The sequence below is a fragment of the Leucopleurus acutus genome, assembly GCF_964270905.1.
Source record: "Leucopleurus acutus genome assembly, chromosome: 7".
In the NCBI taxonomy this organism is placed as follows: Eukaryota; Metazoa; Chordata; class Mammalia; order Artiodactyla; family Delphinidae; genus Leucopleurus; species Leucopleurus acutus.
The window spans coordinates 50,598,976-50,626,892 of NC_139150.1; the positions used below are offsets into that span (position 1 = coordinate 50,598,976).

Sequence of the window (27,917 nt, forward strand, 5' to 3'; positions counted from 1 at the left end):
GTGATCTTCCCCTTCTCTGAACTCTCCTAAACCCCACCTTACTCACTTTGCATTCTTAGCACCACTGGTTTCATGAGCATTCTCTCCTCAACTACACTGCAAGCTCCTCACTGGGGAGAACTCCTCTATCTACTTTTCTGTATACGCTTTGTGCACTGATCATTCAAATTGCCCAGTAAACATCAGCAAATATTTGAAAGCTTGCCACCGAGTGTTTAATCTGCCAACAATGAGGTAGGCACATAATTACCTCCACTTTAGAGCTGCAAATGCTGACGAATAAAGGAGCTGAGTGAGTTCACTAGGGTTACATGCAAGTTGCAGAGCCTGAATATGAACCCAAATTCAAGCTCTTCATCACCTCAGTACATCCACTGCCTCCTAATACACACTTACTAGTTAACTGATCTTTTACAGAGTCTAGGTATTTTAGTAAGTGGTGATCCCAGAAGGAAAATTTAAAATCTTGGTCTGATGGCCAAAAAGCACATGAAAAGAGGCTCAGCATCACTAATTATTAGAGAAATGCAAATCAAAACTACAATGAGGTATCACCTCACACCCGTTAGAAGGGCGATCATCAGAAAACCTACAAACAATAAATGTTGGAGAGGGTGTGGAGAAAAGGGAACACTCTTGCACTGTCGGTGGGAATGTAAATTGATATAGACACTATGGAGAACAGTATGGAGGTACCTTAAAAAACTAAAAATAGAACTACCATACGACCTAGCAATCCCACTACTGGGCATATACCCAGAGAAAACCATAATTCAAAAAGACACATGCACCACAATGTTCATTGCAGCGCTATTTACAATAGCCAGAAGATGGAAGCAACCTAAATGTCCATCAATAGAGGAATGGATAAAGAAGATGTGGTACATATATACACTGGAATATTACTCAGCCATGAAAAAGAATAAAATAATGCCATTTGCAGCAACATGATGGACCTAGAAATGATCATACTTAGTGAAGTTGCACACAGAAAGACAAATATGATATCATTTACATGTGGAATTTTTTAAAAAGGGTACAAATGAACTTATTTACAAAACAGCAGTAGAGTCACAGATTTAGAAAACAAACTTATAGTTACCGGGGGATAAGGAGGGGGAGGGTAAATCAGGAGGTTGGGACTGACATATACCCATTATTGTATATAAAATAGATAACTAGGGCTTCCCTGGTGGCGCAGTGTTTAAGAATCTGCCTGCCAGTGCAGGGGACAGGGGTTCAAGCCCTCGTCCGGGAAGATACCACATGCCGCGGAGCACCTAAGCCCCTGCGCCACAACTACTGAGCCTGCACTCTAGAGCCCGCGAGTCACAACTACTGAGCCTGCGTGCCACAAGTACTGAAGCCCACGCGCCTAGAGCCCGTGCTCCGCAACAAGAGAAGCCACCACAATGAGAAGCCCGCTCACTGCAACAAGAGTAGCCTCCGCTCGCCGCAACTAGAGAAAGCCCGCGCGCAGCAACGAAGACCAAATGCAGCCAAAAATAAAATAACTAAAAAAAAAAAAAACTGATAAGAACCTGCTGTATAGCACAGGGAATTCTACTCAATACTCTGTAATGGCCTATATGGGAAAAGAATCTTAAAAAGAAAAAAACAGTGGATATATGTATAACTGGTTCACTCTGCTGTACAACTGAAACTATACAACACTGTAAATCAACTATACTCCGATAAGAATTTTTTTAAAAAAACCAAAAAAACCCTTGGTCTGTGGACCTCAAATGGACTGAGAATATTTTTATTCAATTGTCCCTCCCCCCAAAAAACCTAAAAATCACAGAGTTTGTTTATAGCACAGACAATAGGACTCATGGGAGACAGTACTGTAAAACAAGTCTTTAGGAAATAGTGTGTTATATGTGCAATTATTTGCGCAAATGTCTCTCCATGGATTTATTTTAGTAATTCCATTGTATATATCCTGACTTTGTGCATCACCAAAATCCTTACTTGCATTTTGACTGAAAAATAAATCATTTTCAGGGGCTGCCTGGGGCTGAATGGGAAAGGGTGAATTGGCTGCAAAAGGGGTACCAGATAACTTTTGGGGTGACAGAAATGTTCTAAAACTGGATGGTAATGATGGTTGCACCACTGTATAAATTTACTAAAAGCCTTCCGAATACATACTTAAAATAGGTGAAATTTTGGCATATAAAGTCTACCTCAATAAAGCTGTATCATAAACCAATTCTTTAGCAAGCACTGTGGCTAGCCATCATTCTTCACACATGAACCAGTCGGAGGGCTGATGGACACAGAATGAACCAACAGAGGAAAACAAAACATGCAAGTCTGGACAGTTGGGACTGCAGTGCCAGGCTGGCTCATACACTTGGAGGAAACTGGGCAGAGGCAAGGCACCCTGCTAGAGGAGCAACCAGCACCCAGCACCATCCCATATGGGCACGGACAACACAGCGAGGTCCTCTTCAGCCATCTGCTTCTCATTTCCCCCTGGCAACTTTGTGGTTGGATGATCAGCTTCTTAGAAGAGTTCTAAAAATAAGTTTACCACCAATTCAATTACACAAGTACATGAGTATTTACAGTCACCTTGTAGCCCATGGCTAAATTAAACCACTGTCCTTTCTACGAGAGGAAGACGGTGCTGAACGCCTCAGCAGGTGCAAAGCGTCAAAACTGGTATAAGCTCCAATTTTTTCATCATCATCATCACTAGCAGCACCACCAGATGATGAGCTTTTAAAGGTTGCCTGGGGCTTCCCTGGTGGCGCAGTGGTTGAGTCTGCCTGCCGATGCAGGGGACACGGGTTCGTGCCCCGGTCCGGGAAGATCCCACATGCCGCGGAGAGGCTGGGCCCGTGAGCCATGGCCGCTGGGCCTGCGCGTCTGGAGCCTGTGCTCCACAACGGGAGAGGCCACAACAGTGAGAGGCCCGCGTACCGCAAAAAAAAAAAAAAAAAAAGAATCACCAGGCTTTGCCTAAGGGACAGGCAGACCTCTCTGCTCTGCCCAGTTCCTGCCATCACTCTCATGCCAGCTGCTACTGAACTCTAAGCCTCGCAGAAAGCTTTGCCCAGGGAAAAACACTGTCCTTCCTCCATCTCTTAGACGTGTTAATTACTCATCTTTTGGGCCCCACCAGCTTCTGTCTACCAGACCCACATGTCTGGTTTAGCTATCAGATTTGGGACCAGTGCCTCCTCTAATGATGTCCCTTTGCAAACAGTACATAGCTATAGTTCTGAGTTTCCAAAAAAAATCTGAATGAAGACTAAAACATACCGTAGCTGATTCCTAAACAGACGAAAGGGAAAATGCTAGCAGAGGATTAAGTTAGAAATGGTGAGGGAATGAATTTCCTTTGAATCCCAAATACGCCAAAACCCAAACGAATGCAGAGTTTCGGATACTCCTTGAACAGCCCTATTAAGCAAAAGTTATCCATGTAATTCATTCTGTCAGCAAGACTTCGGGATAAAGGGAATTGCTTTGGACAAGTTTTATTTAAAAAATAAACAAGAGATCCTTCTGCCTTCAGGGAACTTTCAATTCAGCAGGGAAGACAAGACACGCCTGCAAATAACTGAAAATACACACTGAAAGGCGGTAAGTCCCGTCAGAGAATTACAAATAAAATGCTTATCTCCTCCACCTCCCTATTTACTCCAGTGTCACAAAGGTTTCAGGAGCCTCACGAAGAATTCTACCTTGGGACTAGTTGACAGCAGCCCCTGGAAGAGGAAGAGGAATAGAATGAGCTCCCTTCCCAGCCTCCTCTCATCCACATAACAAAAAGGAGTGCAATTTGCTTAATACGAAATACTGCCTGAAATACAGTGAAAAACAGGCAATTCTGAAAAGCAACGAGCGTAATTCTAGCATTATGTGTGACTCTCTCAGAGTAATTTCATAGCTGTGTTCGCCCTCAGCACCAGCCTATCTTCAAACCTGAAGAGAAACAGCATCACACGCTACAAACTCCAAGGCTTAATTTGGAAACTGGAGGCTGGTTTTTACCCTAGCTCAAGCCACATTCAGCACTTCCGCCACTCTTCTTGGGCCTCTCACTGTTGTAGCCTCTCCCGCTGCGGAGCACAGGCTCTGGACGCGCAGGCTCAGCGGCCATGGCTCACGGGACCAGCCTCTCCGCGGCATGTGGGATCTTCCCGGACCGGGGCACGAACCCGTGTCCCCTGCATCGGCAGGCGGACTCTCAACCACTCCGCCACCAGGGAAGCCCCTGCCACTCTTCTTTTAATTGCATCATCTTCCCCTAATTAAGGGTATCTGCCTGGCTCCCCTATCTATTGTAAATTCCTTGAGGGCAAGGACCACTCATCCGTTTTTGCTATTGCCTCCTTACCCCACTCCCTCGCTCTAAATGCTACCCCTTTTGGCCTCAGCACCTTACAAAAAGCTTTGCACATAAAAAGTGAAAGGAACTCACATTTACTTCGTTCCTACTACCCGCATTCCTTTAATTCTCTCAAGAACACACTGAAGTGGGCACCATTAGGCTCATTTTAGAGGCTGTTCTTTGCTAGGAAGACAAAGAGATTGAATTATCTCAGACCCTGTCCACTGTACACAATGCGATGTCAGGTTCCCCTCTCCTCACTTTCCCCTGCAAAACATACACATCTTATCCAGACATCGGGAGCATCAGGAATCATATTGGTCAACAGATATTCATACACTGTTGTCACACTGAAATACTACAACTTTCAGACATCAAGAGTTCTAGAACAAGCCTCTAAGATTCTAAAGCGGCACTCGAACATGACCCATGATCCTTGAACTAAACTATCACACATATTAAAAAGGATCCATAGGGGGCTTCCCTGGTGGCACAGTGGTTAAGAGTCTGCCTGCCAATGCAAGGGACATGGGTTCGAGCCCTGGCCCGGGAAGATCCCACATGCCATGGAGCAAACTAAGCCCGTGAGCCACAACTACTGAGCCTGAGCTCTAGAGCCTGCAAGCCACAACTACTGAGCCCACGTGCCACAATTACTGAAGCCTGAGCTCTAGAGCCTGCAAGCCACAACTACTGAGCCCACGTGCCACAACTACTGAAGCCTGCACGCCTAGAGCCCGTGCTCTGCGACCAGAGAAGTCACGACAATGAGAAGCCCGCACACTGCAACGAAGAGCAGCCCCCGCGCACTGCAACTAGAGAAAGCCCACACACAGCAACGAAGACCCAACACAGCCAAAAATAAAATAAAATAATTTTAAAAAGAAAAGGATCCATAGGCTTAAGAGTGACAGCCTTAAGAGTGATGACTATGAAGGTCATATCTATTTACTTGTTAATGATTGAAGGGTGAGTAAAGGAGGACCAGGTTTCAACTACGACTGCAAGGAAAGTGCCTTAGTCGGGCACCAAAAATAAAAGTCACTATCAGGTTTAAGAGGCTCTACTTGCCTGGGCACCAAGTACTTCCCTCCACTCGCACAGCTCTGGCCATTTGTACAGTTCCTCAAACAGGCCAAAGGAGCTCTGCTTCAGAGCTTTGCACTTACTATTCCTTCTACCTGGAATGCTTTTCCCAGTATAATTAACAGATATGGAATAGTTCACTTCTCTCCTTCATTTAGATTTATGTTTGTGTTGGACTGAAAGTGTGTATCCCCCCCCAAAATTCCCATGCTGAAATTCTAACCCCCAATATTCTATTAGGATGTAGGGCCTTTGCAAGGTAATTGGGTCAAGAGGGTGGAGTCCTCATAAATGTGATTAGTGCCCTTATCAGAAGAGACATGAGAGAGCTTGCTTCCCCTCTTTCTCTCTCTCTCTCTCTGCTCTCCCCCATATGAGGATACCATGAGAAGAAGGCCATTTGCAAACCTGGAAGCAGGCACTCACCAGACACATCTGTTGGGACCTTCACATATGTTTGCCATTTAAGCTACCCAGCCTGTGGTGTATTTGCTAAAGCAGCCTGAGCTAAGACAACGTTCAAGTATAGTCCCCTCAGAGAGGTTTTCCTTGACCTTGCTTTCTAAAATAACATTCCTCCACCACCACTACCATCAGTCTACTCCTTATCCTGCTTTATTTTTTCTCTACAGCATCTTGTGTTAAATTCTACACGTATTTTTTGTAAATGTAAATTCTACATCTTCATCATTGGCCTCCCCCACTAAAATGGGATAATCCTAGTACCTAAAACCATGTCAATAGACACTCAAGTATCTGTTAAATTATTAGTGAACTTAAGTCAAGTACCTCTTTAGGAGACAGCTTCAAAGAACGAGTCATCATCTTAGAATCAGTGAGCATGCACTGTATGTACTGTGGGGTGTGACACCCCTCGTCCTACCATGAGACATCACATAGTATCATAGCTAAAAGAGATGGTTCTGGAGCTGGACCACCTGGCTTTGAAACCTGGCTGTGTGGCCTCGAATTACATACGTATGTCTCTGCTCCATGGCTTCCTCACTTATAAAATGATGACAATAATACCGACCTCACAGGTTGCTGTGAATATTAAACAAGTTAATGAATGTCTACTGTTTAAAAAATACCTAGAATGTAGTAAGTGCCCAAATAAGTGTTAGGTACATATCAGCAATGTACCTAACACTTATTTGGGCCATTTTAGGGCCCCTCCTTCCTTTATACAGCTTTCTAAACATAGACTATTTCCCCAGTATTTCTTATTTTATAATTTCCCCAGACTATTTCCCCAGTATTTCTTATTTTATAATATTCAGTTCTCACCCTCCACCTGTTTTATTTCATGTTGCTTTTTATCTTTATGATCTAATGACCAATATACCAATGATTTATTTTTATCAAAGAAATGCATGTACGAGGTAATATATCAAATGACATAAAGGACCTCGTGAGAGTCACCATTTCTTGATTTTCCTATTCCTGCCATTAGTTCCATTCTCCCAAGACAACCATTCTTAAAATTTTCTATTTTGGTCTCAGTTATCTCCATAACTCTTGATAACATGCTTAAATCTCTTGTTCTTGACTCATATCAGGGACTTTGCTCATACTGCCCTGGTTTCCATCCAAAGTTTAATATATATCATTGTTTTAATTCCTCTGTTCATTACCTTTGCAATTTTACGTATTCAGGTCTTCACGTGTGTTTCCGCCAACTTTTTTTTAAGTAAAACTGTCTTTGTTCACAGACAACGTGATTGTCCATGTAAAAAATTCTATGCATACTACAAAAAAGAAGTTACCAGAATGAATACATGAGTTTAACACCTCACCAAATGTAAGGATGGCAAATAAACACATGAGAAAATGCTCAACACCATTAGCCCTTAGAGAAGTACAATTTAAAGCCACAATGAGCTACCCCTATACACCTATCTGAATATCTAAAATAAAAGACTAACCATACCAAGTGTTGATGAAGATGTGGAGCAACTGGAACTCTCATATGCCACCAGTGGGAATGCAAGACGGCACAACTCCAGAATTCCACCAACTTTTTTTTTAAATTTTATTTATTTTTGGCTGCATTGGGTCTTCGTTGCTGCACGCAAGCTTTCTCTAGTTGCGGCGAGGAGGGGCTACTCTTCATTGTGGTGGATGGGAAATATTTATTTATTTATTTATTTATTTAGGCTGTTGTGGCATGAGGACTTCTTAGCTGTGGCATGCATGTGGGATCTAGTTCCCCGACCAGGGATCGAACCCTGGCCCCCTTAATTGGGAGCCCAGAGTCTTAACCACTGGACCACCAGAGAAGTCCCCCCACCAACTTTTAACAACTATATGTTACTCCCCATTTTAGGAGGTGAGAATATTAGCACATTTAACCCTTTTCTCTGTTTCCACATTCCACCTTCCGTCAGCTATACTTTTACTCTGCTGAGGTTGCTACAATTTGCAATCTAGCCTACCAACATAACCAAGTCCGCCGTACTTAGTCCACAGTCGACTCTAAGGGCAGAAAACTGAGAAAAAGCACCTGTATAATTATGGTTATGCCAGTATGCTCACAGCCAGGCTAAGGAAGGAATTAAGATTTTGGTCTCTTACTGTGGATCCCATGTCATGACTACAGATCCAATGTTATTACCCCTATGCCAATGATGTTAAACTCTTTGAGTTCCCCTCACTTTTGATCAGGTATTACCTACATGAGTGACTCCAGTCAAACCTCTCTGCCATGTGATACAGGTCACTGAACTATAAATATTTATATTATTAATTGAAGCTTTTATTAGCATTTGAGGAATGTCCAATGAACCTCAAGCAGCCTTAAGGATTCCACAGGTATTAAAAATGCCTCCTGAATGACCTCTAGGAGCTTCTCCTACTCCATCTAAATAGGCACTAATTGAAACACTGACCATCTTTGTATATGAGGCACAGCATTAGGGGTGATAATGACCACCACATACCATTCAATCTAAACTGAATAAGCAATGAGCTTGTTTAATACATTGAGCATGATGTCCTACTTTGGACTCTATCATATGAATTATTTGCTGCCCACCAACATTCCTTTTTTAAAAAATTTGAAATATGGTTAATTTAGATTTTATTGGTTTCAGGTGTGCAGCACAGGGATTCAATATTTTTATAGATTATACTCCATTTAAAGTTATTACAAAATAATGGCTATACTTCCCTGAGCTGTACAGTATATCCTTGTTCCTCATCTATATAATACAGAGCAGTATGTATATCTTAATCCCATGTCTCTATCTTGCCCCTCTCTCCCTCTCCCCACTTGTAATTACTAGCTTGTTTTCTATATCTGTGAGTCTATTTCATTATATACAATTGTTTTATTTTTTAGATTCTACATATAAGAGATAACATAGTATTTGTTTTTCTCTGTCTTACTTCATTAAGCAGAATACTCTCTAGGTTTATCCACTGTGTTGCTAATGGCAGAAGTTCATTCTTTTTATGGTTAAACGATATTCCACCACACACACACACACACACACACACACACACACACACACACTTCTTTATCCATTCATCTGTTGATGGACACTTGGGTTGCTTCCATGTCTTGGCTATCGTAAATAATGCTGCTCAATGAACACTGAGGTGCATGTATCTTTTCAAAATAATATTTTGAGTTTTTTCCAGAAGTACACCAAGGAGTGGAATTGCTGGATCATATGGTAGTTCAATTTTAAGTTTTTTGAGGAACCTCCATACTGTTCTCCATAGTGGCTGCACCAGTTTACATTCCCAACAACAGTGCATGAGGGTTCCCTTTTCTCCACATCCTCGCCCACAGTTGCTATTTACTTTTTGATAATAGCTATTCTGACAGATGTGAAGTGATACCTCATACAGTTTTGATTTGCATTTCACTGATGATTAGAGATGCTGAGCATCTTTTCATGTGCATGTTGGCCATCTGTATGTCTTCTTTGGAAAAATGTCTATTCAGGTCTTCTGCCCATTTTTAATCAGGTTGTTCGTTTTTTTGATATATTTTGGACATTAACCCCTTCTCATACATTTCATCTGCAAACATTTTCTCCCATTCAGTAGATTGTCTTTTCGTGTTGGTGGTGGTGTCCTTTGCTGTGCAAAAACTTTTAAGTTTAATTAGGTCCCATTTGTTTATTTTGGCTTTTATTTCTTTTGCCTTATGAGACCGATCCGAAAAAAATATTGCTATAATTTATGTCCAAAGAGTGTTCTGCCTACTTTCTTTTCTAGGATTTTTATGTTTTCAGGTCTTACATTTAGGTAATCCGTTTATTTTTGTATACGGTGTGAGGAAATGTTCTAATCTCATTCTTTCACATGTAGCTGTCCAGTTTTCCCAGTACCACTTACTGAACTCTTTTCTCCCTTGTATATTCTTACATCCTTTGTCATAGATTACTCGACCGGCGTTCTTTTTCTTTAACAAGTAAACATGAGTTTTGCTTTCTTCAACAAACCTCCACATCCAAGATCCATCCCTTTTTAAAGATCAGAGTATGTTGCTCTTCTCATCCATGCTGAGGGTGTGTTTAAATTCTGGAACTCTGATCAGACAGACTTGAGCGAAGAGTCCCACTTTCACCCTTGGCCTCTGGGGACTGGGGAGGAGACTTCTTTTATGGGAAACCCATCACAGTAGATGCTACCACCTTTGCTTCAAATTTCCTTATCCATGGGCTATAAAGGTGGCTGTCTGGAGCCTGACCTCCTTTCATAATTCTTATGAAATAAATTCTCTAATGTAATGTACATGATGCTTTTTTCCTAAGAACCTCAAAGGCCATCATTCCATTTGGCCTCACAACATACCTTTGAACTAGGCCAGGAGCCAGTGTACAGATTCTCATTCCACAGATGAGAACAAAATGTACAAGAGGGGTCAAGCCACTTGACCATAGGTCACCAAAGTATCAGGAGAGGGGCAGGATAAGCCAGAATCCCGGCTTCCACGGACAGACCTCTCACTGCACCCAGATTCAGCCTGTGCAAATGTATGTGAAGTGTTACTTAAAAACACAGGAAGTACAACCCAGTGAAACCTGGAGATAAACTCTGCTTGCAGTAAGCAATGGTAGTTGTAGGGGAGCTGCCAAAAGATATATTCTCTTCCTCTGAAAGTTTCAAATAGTGAGAATGATAAATGACAAGACCTCTGCACTGGTTTTATGGACTTTTTTGCTAGTTAAGTTTCTTGTTTGTTTAGTGAGAAACAGAAACTTCTAGCCACAAACTTATTGTAAGCAGGCACCTCCAATTTAGTTCAAGGGACCTCAACTGCTCTAAATCCTTAGAGAACTTGGAGTTGTTCACCTTTTTCCTTATTTCTCTACAGAAGAATGAAAATAAACAAAAAGGTGTAGGAGCAGCTAGTGTGAAGGAGACACTGGAGCTGTCAGGCTGGGTGGGAAACACGAAGTGAGAGAAGATGTGGTCCCTGCTGTCAGGACTCGAGCCTGCGTGGAGAGCTAAGTGGAGAACAAACGAAAAGTCAGCCTTGAGGGCAAGTTCCAAGAGAGTGGTAAGAGCAAGAATGCCAGAGGGAGTGTGCGCCCCAGAAATCACTCTTGGGCACGTGTGGCGATCAGAGAAGTGGGATCCATGTGGTGTCATGAAACCCTGATGCCACTCCCCTCAACGGAGAAGAAAACGGAAGAAGATTCAGTAAGAGAAAAATGTAATGAGCCACGGTGTAAAGAAATGAAATTGCAAAGGAAGATCAGGGAATGACGGTGGTTCTCAGACATGTTCTCTTCTTGGTCTACAAACCCTTCCAGAAGCCTCGTCTAATCCCATGGCTTTAATCACTGGCAAGAGATCATAACGCTGTCTCCATCCCAGGCCTCTCTCCTCGCCTCCACACTCGTATACCTTGAAGTCCTGCAGGCATCTCGGTCTCATCCACGTCGACGGCTTGAATCGCTGCCCAAAGACCCATGACCATAACACAGCCAGTGTGTCCATCGTGGGCCTCTCTCCTTACAGCCACACTCCACCCAGATACCCCACAAGGATCTGAAATGCATGTTCAAAACTGAACTCATCATTACAGCCCTCCCACCTCTGCCACCACATACATGCTGCCTCTTCTCCATACTCTCTCTGTTGATCATCATTCTCCAATCTCTCCAGCTAGTCAAGCCAAAGCCAGAGAATTATCATCATCTACCTCTCCCATTCCCTCAAAATCCACATGCAAGTGGTAACAAGTCTTATCGATTCTTCCTCCTAAATCTCTAATTTGCTCACTCTTCCCCATCCCCTCCATAACTGAATTCAGGTTCTCATCATCTCTCCTGTAATGACATCATCTCCTCTAACTAGCCTCCCTGTCTCCAGTCTCATTCCCACCTCATTCACCTCCCAAACTGGAGGCCATGCTGCTGATCTAACCTAAGGCATGAGCTCATCACTCGTCTGTGAAAATCTTCTAGTTGTTGCCTCCCTGCCTATAGAAGAAAAGTTCAAACTCCTTAGCCCATCTGACAAGCTGCCCGTGGTCTGGAGCCAACATACCACACTCCAGCCCTATTTCCTCCCACCCACACCTACCCTACTCATTATCAGATATAGCTCCAAACACACCACGAACCTTTATGACTTCATTTCTTCCTATGTGTTGGGCTTGGTACAGAGTAAGAGTTTAAGAAATGGTGGTTGCTGTCACTACTACAAGGATGACAATGACACCAACGACAATGACGACGTTAGAGAACTAGGGCCAAACTGTGGCTGCTCTTATGGACCAAACCAAGGTACTTAGATTTGGGGCATAACAAAGCATCTAAGGATTTGGGGGCATGGAGGTGATGAAGTTATAATCTCTGGTAGCAAGTATTATAACTGACTAAAGGGGGAGAGAGAGGGAGGTACAGGGGCCGTTTGGGAAGCTGCTACAATAGTCCAGGTAAGAAGCATTTAATATAGGAAATACACGTGAAAATGGAAGAGAACTTTTCAAAAACTTCCTCTGGACTTGGTAGCTGCACAGAAACAAAGATGAGCAAGATAAAAAGATTGCTGAAATTTCAAAAGTAGGTTAAAAGAAAAAAGAGGGTATCTTTGATGAAAATCTAGAATTTGGGGAAGGAGACAGATTCAGGTTTTTGAAAGGCACAAGCTCAGATTTCATAATATAGGGACTTTTGACAGAGGCAAGAGTTGGGCTCGCAAGAGCAGATAAGCAGCTAAGAGAGAGTGAGGCATGAATTATTAAATGGTTCTAAATGTAACAGACCAAAAAGCAAGAGATAGAAAAAAGACTAAAATTTGGCCACAAACAAGGCCACTCATTGGGAAAGGAGCTTGAAGCAGCGGGAAGGCTAGAAGCTTGACTGTTAACATTTTACAAAGGAAGAGGGACCTAGGAAGTTGAAGAAAAGACAGTTGTGGCTTAAGAAAATCATTCATTCAATAAACTTTAATTGAGAGCCATCTGCGCTGGACACTTTTCTAGGTGTTGGGCATACAAGAGCCAACAGAACACAGTCCCTCCCCTTGTGGAAGTTCACTTTCCAGTACAAGAGGCAGACAATGAAGAAAACAATAAAAATGGATTGTCAGGGAGTGCTGGCGACTGTCTCTAAAGCTGCTAGGGCTTGTGGAGGATACTTTAGGCTCTAAAATGCTGCCAGGAGTCTTCTGACATATGTGGAAAGTGACTGTTCCTTACAGATAGTTTGCACAAAATGAAGTGATGCATCATGTTTACATTATAAACTGCCACGTAGGAGAGGAATTTTCTGAGAAACTGCAAAACTAAATAGTGAAGCCCAACTCCATACAAATCTTAAAAGCTGCATTTCCATTCGATCTTTTATAAACAAATATAAGCAAAGGCATGTTTCTCTCTTAATCCTTAGCATGGGAGACTGATTTCTCATTTTCCATAAATCTTCACCACTCTGCCTAAACTACATGGGAAAAACACTAAAGGGCATCATTTCAATAGAGCTTGCCAAAGCAATGACGCTACTGTTTGTTTCCATATGATGAATTCATAAGTCTAAGAACACTCTGGCTCACATCACTTCTTAAAAACAGTTACAATTTTCATAGGCACCTTATTTGCTTTATTGTAGGTATTAAAGTTAGTTTTCCAATAGAAGACAGACATCAGAAGTCCTATACAATAGAAGTTTCTATGCAATTTCTCCAGTGGGACATGAAATAACCTTTGGTAATTTATATCCTCCAAGGGCATAAAATATTAAAAGTGAAACTCTCACCAAAACACCCAGAAATTACCACTCTGTTTAAATTAAATGATAAAAGTCTATGAAAGTGTGCTTTAGACCACAATATAGTAAATACAAATATTTTATACAAATAAAAAAGAAACCATGAATATCTCAGCCTAAAAAGGTAGCACTTTATTTACCTGAACAGCCCAAAAACAAGACATAAGAAAAACATGCTCTTTATTGGCCAATGACCTAAGTGAATGAGAAAGAACTAAAGCTTGCTTCCTTGAGACCCTCCCTCCAAAACCGCTTTTTTCTTTCTTAAAATAAATCTCAAGTCAATGCATAAGATGAGTCTATTTCGGAAACACAATTCAGACAATATGGGTGTTATCTGGCTCCCAAGATCACAACAGATTCTCCGTAGCAAATGAGTGAGTGAAGGGTTATCACTGCTGAAAGCCATAGAAATAGCATCAAAAAACAACAAAAAAAATCAAGGCAGGTAAGATTTTCAAAAACAGCAAAGCGGGGCCGTTTGGTACAGGTGCAAAGAGCCTTGTATCCGTGAATGAGTCTGAAAGCTATCACTTTATTACAACATTAGAGACACACTCTGTGCTGTATAATCTTTTAAAGAATCAGGGAAGGTTGTAGCAACTTCGGGGAAATTTTCTATACAAAAATGGGCTATAATAAATTTTGATTCTTAAATAAGCAAACCCTCAGCAATCAGGAAATTTATTCTAGAAGGAAAACAGCCTGCCCCAAAGTTCTGAGTACCTAAGAATTCCCTGTTTTAAGTAAGCTTCTTTCATTTTGTGCTTGAACAGCCAGTTAAAATTGGCAGGCTTGATGTCTCAATGAAATTCAGGCAGGGAAAAAACCACACTGTCAAACTGTTCTTGACATATTTTTTTAAGTAAGGTCTTTCTTTCTTAAAGTACTATTTAGATTCTTGCTGAAATAAATTATTAGGAACTTTAGGGTGAACAGTAGATGAAAAAATGTAGCCCTGCCCCAGTTTAAAGGTCATAGTTCACCATCGTAGATTATTTATCCTATGCAATTGACAAGGTGGCTTTATGAGTTACTTTCCCCCAACGCCAAGTTCTATCAGATGCCTACTTTCCCAATTTCACAATGCTTTTTGACAGAAATTAGAGACGCAAGAGGGAGGACATATGGGGATATATGTATATATATAGCTGATTCACTTTGTTATAAAGCAAAAACTAACACACCATTGTAAAGCAATTATACTCCAATAAAGATGTTATAAAAAAAAAAAAAAAAGCTTGCAGAGGGAGCCTTATGGAGTTGTTAACTCACAACCCTCCCTGAACACACAGGGATGGACAGAGCACCGGATGAGAAGTCACACTCAGTTCCTCAATGAATGCACACCTCTGGCCTGAGCTTCTGTACAGGCGGCACTGGAAGGCACAATAGGATAGATGTGTTTTCCAAATTGCAGGTCTCAGCCCATCAGCGGGGAGTAAAATCAATTTGGTGAATCATGATCAGTGTTTGGTAGAGTTTGGAGGTGGGATGGAACTTATCAGAAAATACTAGAGCACATTTCACGCAGTATAGCTAAGTATCGCTCCATGAAAGCTTTATTTTGAATATATTTATTATTTATATCTTTATGTCTGTACTGGGTCTCAACATAGAACGTGCTCCCTAAAGGGCACTGAGTTGGCCATAAAGGGTTGTGTAATGGACTGAATGTGTTTCAAATTCATATTTTGAAATCCTAACCCCCAGTGTGATGGTATTAGAAGATGGGGCCTTTGGGAGGTAACAGAGCTATGAAGGTGGGGTCCTTACGAATGGGATTAGTGTCCTTATAAAAGGGACCCCAGAGAGCTCTCTTGCCCTCTTTCCACTGTACGACAACACAAAGAGAAGTCAGCAGTCTGCAACCTGGAAGAGGGTTCTCACCAGAACCTGACCATGCTGGCACCCCGATCTCAGATTTCCAGCCTCCAGAACTGTGAGAAATAAATTTCTGTTGTTTGCAAGCCACCCAGTCTATGTTACTTTGTTTCAGCAGCCGGAACTGACTAAGACAGCTTGGTGCTTCTCAATTATTTACAGTCAAGGGACACGGAGTAGCTGAAAAAGCCACGTGCAAAGATTAAATGCGAGCTTAGCTTAGGCTAATTTCTTTTAACTAGTTTCTGTAGGATCCTACAATCCTGCCTCGGATTCATCCTAAAAATACCTAGAACATCCAAGATAATGCTTTTGGCCTCCAACTAACTCCTTACTCAACAACTGCTTTTCTCTTATCTAAATAGCAGTCTCTGGTTCCTGTTAGAGTAAGAGTGCACCTCGGGATTCCAGACCACTCTAAAATCTTGGTATTCGGTGTGGCTTAGGCGGTCCCTAGGATCACACTGAAGCCTTCATCCTGTGGCTTTAAGAGCAGCCGACTATAGTTATGACCGTGGCCTGACCACATTCCAGGGAGCAAAAGCATCAGAGTAGGATGCTGTTTAGAAGAGCAAGTCCTCAGACCTGTGCACGAGTTCAGGGACCAAGATGTGTCTGCTTCCTGGAGGGCCTGGCTGGATGTGAGAGGTAAGGATCCAGCCAGCCAAGTCTAGGGTCCTCTCCAGCCATTTCAATTGCTCTGGCTGCAGTATGGACGATGGATTAGAGGAGAGCCAGGGTGGACTCAGGAGCCCAGGGAGACGATGGCTAGAATCCAGCAGAGAGATGAGAAGCTGGACTAGGACAGAATCAGCAGAAACAATGAGAAGCAGACGGATGGGGGAGCTATTAAGCAAGCAAAATCTATAGAAATGGGTGATGGGTTAGATGTGGTGGATGACAAGGACGGGGCAAGGATGGCTCCCAAGTTTCTGCCTTGTGCGAGGTAGTGGCTAGTTGTGCCCATCACAGAGCTAAGCATCCGTGCAAGAGGATGAGGTATGAAGAGAAAAAAATCAGGATTCTGGTCTTGGACATGAAAAACTTGAGATGCCTTTGAGATATCCAGGTGCAATGTCAATTATGTAATCTAGAGCTCACAGAGAGGCCTAGGTTGGAGATACAAATTTTAGATTCACTTGTGTCCTCCTTTTTTAAACTCTTGTACCAGAACTACATTTCGAGGCACAACTGCATGAAGCAGAGAAAAGAATGTGGGCTTTAAAATCAGAAAAGCCAGAGACGGAACCTTGCCTTAGTGGCTCTGGGCCCATGAGCGTGTACCTGCCTGATTAGGTTTCCATTTCCTCCTCTATCAGCAAGGATGCTGCAGCCCGCTGTCAGGAGCATGGTGGAGATGAAAGAAACAGCACTTGAGAAGTGCCTGGAACACAGCAAGTTCTCAGCACAGTGGAGCCAGAGCCATGTCTGTACTTTTTTGTATACCCCATGGCACCTGGTACTGTCCTGGCCAAGGGGTCCATCAGTATCTAGTATGTTGAACTGACCTGAAATATTCAGAATTGTCAGTAAGCCACTGTTTCCTAGACAACCACTAGCTCCCGAAATCATTCCTCCACCTGGGGTCCTACTGAAGCAACACCCAAACATAAGCTATGCATGGAGCGTGTCTTACCCCTCTTCAGCCACATCTCCCAGCCTTGGGAGTAACCATCACTTGGCAGGGCCAATGACTAACCAGAGCGGTTTTGTACTGTCTGAAGTCCTAGATACCCAATCCAGTCATATGAAATTGTTTTCTTGTGATCCACAAGGATGTGAGAAAAGCAAAGACTGGCTTTACTTCTCCTCTGGTATTTCTAGTGGAGCAGGCAGATGGTACCCTCTCCACAGGTCCTGAAATTCGCTTGGGAATACCAAGCACTTCAGGAGGCATAGATTTTGAGCAATGGATTTAACATTTCCTGCCGATGTTGAGTGTACATCAGAATCACCTGTTGCCAGATTGCTAAACCCCATCCCCAGAGTTTCTGATTCAGCTGGCCTGGGGAACAGTACGAGAATTTGCATTTCTAACAAGTTTCTAACAAGTTTCTAACAAGTTCAAGATGATGATGGTCAAGGGGCCACACCTGAGAACCACTATCCTGGCTTCTTCCCTGAGACCGGGCTATTGATGTTTCTAACATTTAAAGAAAAATCAGCTGAGCTTGGGAAGTTTTTACCTGGAGTGTCACAGGATGTTGTCTTGTATACTATCACTAAGGTGTCTTAATTAGGAATTACATATGTCTGGGATTTAGGTACTTTCAGACCTTATTTTAATAGGTTTGGAACATTTTGTCTTACGCTTCGTAATTTCTACTTATCTGTTCTCTGCTATTCATTTTTCAGTAAATAAAATGTGAGAACTCTTTAAATAGAGATACTTCATATACGCATGCCAGAACCTCTTCACCTAAACAAGCACTGTTTCCTCCTTCTGGAGGACCTAGTTGTCCTTCTCATGGACCTGCCATAGCCAGCCTTTAAGAACTGTCTTCACAGCTCAACCTGCTTGGCTTGAGTGACCTCAATGGTGGCTCAATTCATCTCGACAGGATGGATGGGACCTAGTCATTCATTCACTTACATGTTTACTGGGCACCTACTATACGTCAAGCACTTTCTTGAAAAACAGTGTTAACGAACCACGACCTCTGCCCTCAAGGAGCTTATAAATTGAGTGTGAATTTGAGGTGATAAAAAAATAAACAAGTAAAATACATAAATGTGTAAGTGTCCACTGTGATAGGTGAAGAAAACATATGAAGAAGGTCCCCTTTAGGTTAGATGATCAGAGAAAGCCCCTAAGGGAGGTGATGTTTAAACTGATTAACTTAGAGAAGCTTAAAGTCCACTCTTGTCTGTGTACCCTGAGCTAAACTCACTCTTAAGCCACCCTGGGAGCTTTAAAAATATGTTTATCTGATATTTATAAAAAGTAAAAAGAATAATACATTTCATACTTAGATGATTATTTCTGTTAAGGAAGAGAAAAAAAATCATTCCTAGGCATATTGGTTACAAAAAGTTGGAGGTCCGGTGAATAAATACCATTTATGATGTAAAAGGAAGGACCACTATAAACTATTGAAACTAGTGTTTATCAGCCTGCCTGACATTTCTAAAATGGTCTGGAAAATAATAACATCAGAATAATTATAAAACATTCCAAGGTTTTGAAGAGTGATATCATGTAAATTCATAAATTGTTCAGTACACATTCATTAAATCCCCACCATTTCCCATGCAAAGTGCTAAGTTCCAAGAATACAAAGATAAAACATGATGCCTAACCTTTCCCACTGACAAATATTAGCTAAACACCTATCATGCACTTACCGCTTCCTCAAGCTGGTCATAGTTTTGCTTCTTTTTATTGCTACTGTTTTGTTTCCTTACTTTATCAACAAACGTCATGACCAAATGATCAAGAGATGATTATGATGGGCAAAATCCTGGATAAACCCTGGATAAACAATAAGGTCCTACTGTACAGCACAGGGAACTATACTGACTATCCTCTAATAAACCATAATGGAAAAGAATTTTTAAAAGAATATATATGTATAACTGCTGCATAGCAGAAATTAACACAACATTGTAAATCAACTATACTTAAGCAAAAAAAAGAAAACCCACTACCCAATAAGTAGACTCGATTGCATTTCTTGTGCCAGTCTATGAAGCAAAGAAACACATTTTTATGGCTAACTATAACTTCCTCCTAAACCCCTTGCTCAGCATTACTGGATGGCAAAGTCTTAGATATCACCTTTCTCCTACAAAATAGAGGAATATTCTACAGTCCTGTGTCTTTAGTCCTGGGATTTTAGTTCCAACACCAGGTAATTATACTTTCTAGGCCTCCAGGGCTTGCAAGCCCAACCCTTGCCTGAAGAACCTCTCCTGAAAGACACACAAGCCCATTTTTAGTGGCAGCAATACTGCACACACAATGCTGTATAGTTCAATACAATACTCAATTTTATAACTGACTTTCTAAAACTCTTAGAGAAACAGGTCTCAAGAACTTGCTCACCCATTATGTCAACTCCCACAGACATACTGCACACCTATTTTTAATTCATCCCATAAACAACACAGAAGACTTTCTACAAGAAGAATACACACTTCATGCAGTTGTCCTTTTAAACAGGGGTTTGTTTTAACTTCAAATGACAATAACAAGGACTGCCAGTTGACTAGACATGTAACAACATCCCAATTACTATGCTTCAAATCCTCCCAAGAGTAACCTAATTTGGGTAGGATTCCTGTGTTTTCCTATATCATCTCCTTATACACCTCTGCTGAAGTTCGTATGCAATTGAGAATGGAATACACAAAATCAAGCCTGGCTTCCCTGCCCTCATCTTTTATACTGAAAGGGAACCTGACTGAATAAAACGCTTCATCAATGGCAGCCAATCTTGACTACACAGTACCTCAAAAATGTCATGAAGAGATTAAGTTTACCATTTATTTTAAAAACGAAAAATACTAAATAAAACAAAAGGCTAGGTTTCCTCCCTCCCCGATTTCCCTGGCATTTAGAAGAACTGCCATAGATAAGTTCACAAATGAACAGCTGAGCTGCATAATGTACAGTTCTAACTGCGCAGCTTCTAAAAAAAAAAAATAAAAGGACTCCTTCCAACCCCAGTTAATGTACTTGATATAAAGAGAACATGTTTCTGCAACAAATACATTTCAGGCTTGACGCTTTACAGAGTAACTAATGAAGGCTCCAGCCACAGGAAAAAAATGATTTTTCCAGGATATTAAATGTTTTGACTCACCATTTAAAAGAAGTACAAGTAAAATGAAAATGGAAATTAAATGTATACATATTTATGACTTTACCAATGTATGACAAGGCCACCTTTGGCTTCTGGCTTTAATAACCAGGAAGAGAAGCCTGGAAAACCACCACACATTTGTACTTCTATTCAAATAGTTCTCTCTGCCCAAGCACCGGTTGGAGCCAAGTATTAATTCTGAGTTCAGGGACATATATAAGCCAAGAGAATCACGGTGAATGGATGAAAATGGACATTGTCTCCTTAATTATCTGCTTGGACAAGAAGGTATAAAAATATAAATACTAAACAATGTTAAAATGTGACAACTCGGGCTTCCCTGGTGGTGCAGCGGTTGAGAGTCCGCCTGCCGATGCAGGGGACGTGGGTTCGTGCCCCGGTCCGAGAAGATCCCACATGCCATGGAGCAGCTGGGCCCATGAGCCATAGCCGCTGAGCCTGCGCGTCCGGAGCCTGTGCTCCGCAACGGGAGAGGCCACAACAGTGAGAGGCCCGCGTACCAGGAAAAAAAAAAAAAAAAAGTGACAACTCATTAATTACTAGTAAACAGAAATTTTCTGTTAACCTCTATGATTTCTAGAAGTCAAAAATGCACTTTCACCATAGAACCCCTAGCAAAACCTTGAGTAAGAACCTTCTTAAGAATTCCAAGTTAGCCCTGGTCGCTAAACATCTGTTCGACCATGAACAAGTCAATTCACCTCTCCAAGCCTCAGCTGTCTTACCCATAAAAGGTGCGAGTTTCTGAACTAGCTAATATTTTAATTCTTTATCAGAAGGAAAGCTACCTCAATCCCCAATGGCTGAATCTGTTAATAATATTTAAGACCCATTCTAATTATTTGTCATCATACTCCTAAAGGTAAAAACACTACTTTTGTGCGTATAGGACGAAGGGGTGGAAAGAGAAGAGGATTCTTAAAGGGAACAGAAACTAGGTTGGTTTTGTTAATTAGGTTCCCCCTCTGAAACCACGAGCCAGTATTAGCACCTGCTGAAATTTACCCAAATATAAGAGTGGTTGGTTTCTTCATCTCAAGATATACTCTTTCAGAAAATGGCACAAGTCAATTTCTAGGAATATATATTTCAGCCACTTACACATTACTAACAACTAAAGGGGCAGGGGGAGGCAAGCAAAAGAGCATGACATAGATGATGTGAGTCTACTGTCTACCCGGAGAAATAAAAACTCTTCTTTATATGATGTATTCAGGAAGGAGAGACACAATGGGCACCTGCACCTGCCAGCTTCAGGAGGCATACCTCGTGTAGGTAAATTACCTTACGGGTCAGCAGATGCTGGGAATTTGCATGATAAGATGCTTTCTATGTTTTACAGCACGTGTTTTCCTTATGAGTGATTTCATCCCCTCCTTCACTCAGCAACTCTTCATTAAATACTTACTATATGCAAACCCCAAAGCCAAAAAAATAAATAAATAAATAAACAAAGTCGACTGTCTGGAATATTCAGGTGAATCTTGACATTTATTTTAGAGTAGTTCAGCCCCTGAGAATATTTCCAAATCAAAAAATAATACTAAACAATACAGATGCTAAGCTAAAGTGCACTTGGAGTTTTCTTTCCCTTCATTAAGTGGTATGCGATGACGAGGAACGGGGAGTAAATTAGAATACAGGTGAAATAGGTTATTAGCTAAATCCCTTAGTTAATACAGGGTGAAAAATTTCTCTTTCCCCTAGAGAAAAATGATACCACTGGATTATAAATATATTGATAAGCATTATAGAATGCTAAAACTAGAAAGAGAAAAATAATACAAACCTCTTGTTTTATATGTGGGAGACCTGAGGCTCAAAGGTGGTAGAATTTGGTCCAGGTTATACAGCCAAATATAGTGTCAGAACTAGAACCCAGGTCACCAGCAGGCATGCTTAACAGTCTCTGGTGTATTGCATGTACTGTATCCCATGATGTGTCCTCTTTGCTATCACAAGCGTAACAATGGCATAATCCACAAAGCAAAGGACGAGACATCAGAAGCTCTGAGTTCTAGTCCCGTAAGCTACTAGATTAGACATGATACTATAGAAAACTCTAATCACTTGTCTAAACCTCAGTTTCCTCATCTGTTGAAATGTGAACAGTAATTCACAGTAAGACAGTACAGACCACAATAAATGCAAAAGTCTGGCCATTGTAAAAACCTTATACAAGTACAGAACTAACACTGCGTGATGATAGTGGTGGTGGTGGTGGTGATTTCACCACCTGAAATGGTGGTGAAACCAGGCTTCAACTCTAATTCCAGCCACTTGTTACCTTGATAAGTCATTGAACTTGTGCGCCTCACAGTCCTCCTGTGAATATGTGGTTAATAATCTTTGCCCTGCCTCCCTCAGAAATGGACAGAATTAAATGCTTTTCAGAGAGTACTAAAAAGCAATTACAAATAGCAAGGCATTGATGCAAACGTAAGGTATTATTACCAAATCCCTCTAGTCTTAATTTGGACAAAAATGTAACATGGTTTTATTATTCATTTTTTAACAGTTTTCCTCCTCAACTAAGACATCATTGTGCATTCAGTCTCAGACTTACCAGCTTTCTCATCAGTCTTCCTAAGTCTCCAAAGAACACACCATCTCCCTCAGCTCAGAGATGTTTACTGCTTACTCAACTTCCCACTGGCATGGACTTGACTAAGAAAGGTTTTTTTTCTAGGGCCTCCTTTCGACTGGAAACGCTCTGACAAAAGCTTCCATGAACACTATTCTACTTCATCACGTTAGAGGGGTAATGAATCCAACCCTTTGGCTTTTCTCCACTCCTAACCACTGCAGAACACTTCAGCCTTTACATAGAATGAGACAGAAGTCTGGGTGGACGCTTTTCACGGGAGGGGCAACAAGGGTTACCCAAACCCACGTTCAGTAGTATTGATGGGGAGACTGCTGCTTCTTTGCAGGAGACTAACACATTCTGAGGCCCAACCGGTCCCTCAAGAGTCATTCACCTTAGGACCTAGGGCCTCTGGCAGGCTGAGAATGTCATAGAAAAATAGTAAGGGCGGGGGCCGGTATTTTGGGTCTGCAATACGCTGCCTTTAACAAGGCATCAGAGTAACTAGCATTTCCTTGCTGAGAACCCTGATTTCAGTTGATCAGAAGAAAGAATTCATCAGCCTATCCAAACAACTTCTCTGGAACAGGTTTCTATCCAACCACGCTGGGCACCAGAGACAAGTGAGCCGGGGGTGGGGGGTTGGTAAGAACTGACAACAGGCTCATCTGCATAGATGAACGATAAGCAGACATTTGTTTTCTGCTGTTTTGGTGACTCCTGGCACCGGTGTGGCAAATCAAACCCCGGCATTCTCCCTCTCCGGTGCCCCACACTCCCACCCCCCTCCCCAGCTGCTGAAGCTTCACGTTGACGGGGCTAGGGGAGAGAAGCAGGGGGAAATGCAGAAGTCGGTTGCTGCATTTAGGCTGGAACCATACCGCACCTGTTCAACCCGGCTCCGGCGCCAAAAATGACCAAACACTGACTCGCAAGCCCCTCTTGAGATCCCAGGGGCGCCTAACAAGTTCTCCGCTGTTTAATACCGAGGAAGGGTGGTGGGAGATCTCTCTTTCTGCAGCCAAACTCAGCTGGCTCCCATTAAAGAGGAGGGGGCTCCTGCTTAAGTGAACCCAGAGTGACCCCCGAGTGTCACTGCGGCTCCGGGGATCCGGGTGGTGAGCGGGTGGGTGCCCGCGGGGAGCGCGCAGCCGTGGCCCGGGGGAATGAAGGTCCCGCTTCGGTAGCCACGCGCAACCCCTACACCCTACCTCCAGCACAAGGCGGACAAAGTGAAAGCGTCGAGAGACCTCCAGGATTCAACCGAGACTCAGAGCCCCCAAGCTCGAGCCCAGAAAGAGGGTCGCGGGAGGAGGGGCCGGGGACGCGCAGGAAACTTACCTCACCCGGACAGCATTCGGGCGCCTCCGGTGTCGAGACCAGTTGCGCCACAGTCTGCAAGTTATCGGGACGTTGTCGCTTCCCCCGGGCGAAAGGAGAGCAGTGCAGGCGAGGGGCGGGAGGGGCGGAGGGTTGGCGGGGCGGGGCCCGGGCCGGGGCGCAGCTCGAGGAGCGGGCAGGTGCCGGGGCCCGAGCCGCGGGGCCAAACTCGCCCCCGACGCGCCTCGGCGGTGGCGCGCGGCTGCGAGTGTGCAATGCGCGCGCGCCGCGGCGGCTGTGTGTCCCCGCTTTCCCCTTCCTTCCCCGCCGGTCCTCCGGCCAGACTGAGCCGCGAGCGGCCGCCAAAGCCCCAGCCGCTCCGAGCGGCTCCACAGCCGGGCGCGCTCTGGCCGCGGCGCGGTCGGGGTCGGGGACTGGGGGCCGGGGGCCGAGGAGCAGGGCGCCCCCGGGCTCGGGCGCCGGTCCCGGTGCAGTGAGCGAGGCGCGGAGACCGAGCGGGCTGCGCGGCGGCGGCCGCGGCTCCGGGAGGCTGCAAGCCCCGCCCGCCGGCCGCCCAGGCTCTTCCCCTTTTCTCTCCACCCCCTCGCTCCATCCCCGCACGCCCTGCAGGGAAAGCAGACGGGTTTGCAGCAGAGGCGGCGGGAACCTCCGCTGCAGTCGGACTGGGCGTCCGAGTCGATGCTCGGGGACAAGGCGCTCCGTCCCGCCGCCGCGTGCCTAAGACGGAGAGTGGGGCTGGGGCGGGCCCCTCGATCTGGCCGGTTCCTCTAGGGCTCCAGGGCTAGCCAAGGGCTTTCCGGCGGTGCTCAAAGTCTTATAGCCCCGGAAAACAGGGCTGTTAGGATAGGGCTCCCCGCTTCCTCAGCAACACCTGGTCGCCTGCCCTCTGGAACTCTGCTTGTGCCGAACCCGCACTTAAGCACAGGTGTCCCCTTCACCAGGAAGGGACAAGCTAGTCTGAGGACAGCAGGTGTTCCCAGGAAGTAAGACCTACCAAACAGGTAGAAGTGGGTAGGCGAGGGGTCTTGGGAGAGAGAAGGCTGGAGGGACGTTAAGCACGGATGGGTGGTGATGGGGGTTCGGGCTAAATCTTACTGACAGCACTGAGTGGGCGTGGGGCCCTGGTAATCTCACCTGACGTCAGCCTAGCTGCGGAGAGGGCACGGGCCAGGTCTAAAGGGCTCTCTTGCGGGGCGGGGGAGGGGAATGCTATCATGGAAGCTATAGCTAAATGTCCTTAATTGGAACCGAAAAGGGAGCGGATCTCTCCCAGCTGAATCAAAGCAAGTGGTATTTCTCACCCTCACCCCTTCCTTCCACCTTACCCTTATTTAAAAAACAAATGAACACACTCATGGGAAATGTGGGATGCATTTTGTCCGAGCAAAGCCAACATTTCATGGTCCTTATCCTCAGATACCACCGGCTTGGCAAGCCAAAATGAATTTGTTTGAAAGGATACTCCGTTCGTTCTCAGCAAATGAAAACCCTCTTTTTCAGTTTTGAAATCCTTTTTACCTCCCACCTCCCACCACATGAGCTCAGAATGGAGTGCAATAATTCCTTGGTAACACATATCTGTTAGACTGTTTTTCCAGCATACTTCTTCCAGATGTGTCTAGCCATCACTGGGAGTTTTAGGGCATCACTTTTTTTTTGTTTGTTTGTTTTTGGGGTTTGTTTTTTTTTTTTTTTTGGCATCGCTTGTTTAGGACCCTGTGACTCGTGTCTGGTTTTATTTTAGCATCCTAGGCTCTTCAAAGCTCAGAGCAAGAACACAAGTCTAGTCCAGCATATGCTCACTTTACAGAAGTAAAAACTGAGACCCAGAGACATTAAGTGACCAAAGGGCGAGAACATAGATTCCATGACTCCCAGAAACACTGGACTAACAAAGTTCCATTTGGGGTCTAAAGAGAGACAGGTGGAGGAAAGAGAAACAGATCAAAGAACCCTTCATCTGCCCGGTGTGACTCACTGTGCAGAGGGCAGAAGCACGCTGCTGTAAGTAGCAGACTGCCTGGGATCTGGGGATGGTAATCCCAGTCTCTTCTCTGCTTCTCAGACGTTTGCTCTGAAATCCAAGGAGAAGAAAACAAATCTGCTTCCCAGAGAGGTAGTGATAAGTGAAAATGCAAAGTCAGTTCTCAATATTTCCTGGGAATGCAGAGGAGGTGAAAACAGGTAAAACCAAACTTAAAACACAGTGGCTCAGAGGTGGTCGGACATGCTACATACAAATGGATGCATACATGTGTATACACGCTCCCCCTTTTCCACGAAGAGCCAGTTTGATTCCCTTCTGTAAAGCACAGATGCCAACAGGCTTCATTTTCCAGAAAGAAATCACAAAGCAGACTCCCCACTGGCCATTTAGAGAGCTAAATCTATTAAACAGGATTTTAAGGAAATCTACCAAGAGCCTTAAGATCATCATTACTGTAAATTAATTAATGGAACAAGGGACCACATACCATGAGACCTGATATTTCTACTGGATTCTAGCTCAAAATCTATCAACAGCAATTTGGGAAAGTCACCTTCTTTTGGAAATAAAACAGTACCACTACCATTAGCAATAGTGGCTTGCCCATAAAATCTGGAAATATTGAAAAATCAGATAATGCTTATCTAATTGTTTTACTTGATTTCGAGTATAATTTCTCCAATTGATTTCAGATCTTACTCCAAAATCTTAATGATGCTATGTAATACTCCCCTATGAGAAACATGCATAGATTTCTTATGGTAGATTTGAGAGCATTAATGGTTCCAGTTAATGACCTCCCTTTATCCAGGTCCTTTCCTTCTAACTTTGTAGTCTCCTCCCACTCTGTGCTCACCCACATGAGTTACTTTGGTCAGTGGAACAAGAGCAGACTTGATGTAAACGAAGGTTTGAAAAACGTTTGTGCAACAAAGAAATACACATCTATTAAAGTTTCCAAAATCCAGAACACTGACAACACCAAATGCTGGCGAGTATGTGGAGCAACAGGAACTCTCAGTCACTGCTGGAGGGAATGCAACATGGAATGGCCACTTTGAACAATAGTTTTTCAGTTTCTTACGAAACTAGACATACTCTTAACAGGTGATTTGGCAATCATCCTCCTTAGTGTATACCCTAAGTAGCTGAAAATTTATGTCCATACAAAAACCTGCATGTGGATGTTTATAGCATCTTTATTCATGATTGCCAAAACTTGGAAGCAACCAAGATGTCCTTCAGTAGGTGAATGGTTAAGTTGTGGTAAAACGGAATACTATTCAGTGCTAAAAACAAACAAAAAAGAGCTATCAAGCCATGAAAACACATGGAAGAAACTTAAATGCATATTACTAAGTGAAAGAAGCCAATCTGAAAAGGCTGCATATGGTATGATTCCAACTGTAGGATATTCTGGAAAAGGCAAAACTATGGAGACAGTACAAAGCTCAGTGGCTGTTAAGAGTTGGGGGGAGAGAGGGATGAACAGGCAGAGCACAGAGTATTTTTAGGGCAGTGAAACTACTCTGTACAATACTATAATGATGAAGATATGTCATTATACATCTGTCCGAAACCTTAAAATGTACATCAAGAGTGAACCCTAGGGCTTCCCTGGTGG

General features: G+C 43.3%; 1 protein-coding gene across 1 annotated transcript in view; it reads right to left on the reverse strand.

The window, feature by feature from the left end:
* The window catches only part of PIP5K1B (phosphatidylinositol-4-phosphate 5-kinase type 1 beta), a 330,053-nt gene extending 305,659 nt beyond the window's left edge, over positions 1-24,394 (reverse strand). Inside the window, exon 1 of the mRNA XM_082843121.1 lies at positions 24,307-24,394. The gene's annotated coding sequence lies outside the window, so the exon portion shown is untranslated. The remainder of the gene's footprint in view (positions 1-24,306) is intronic.
* Positions 24,395-27,917: the final 3,523 nt, after the last annotated feature.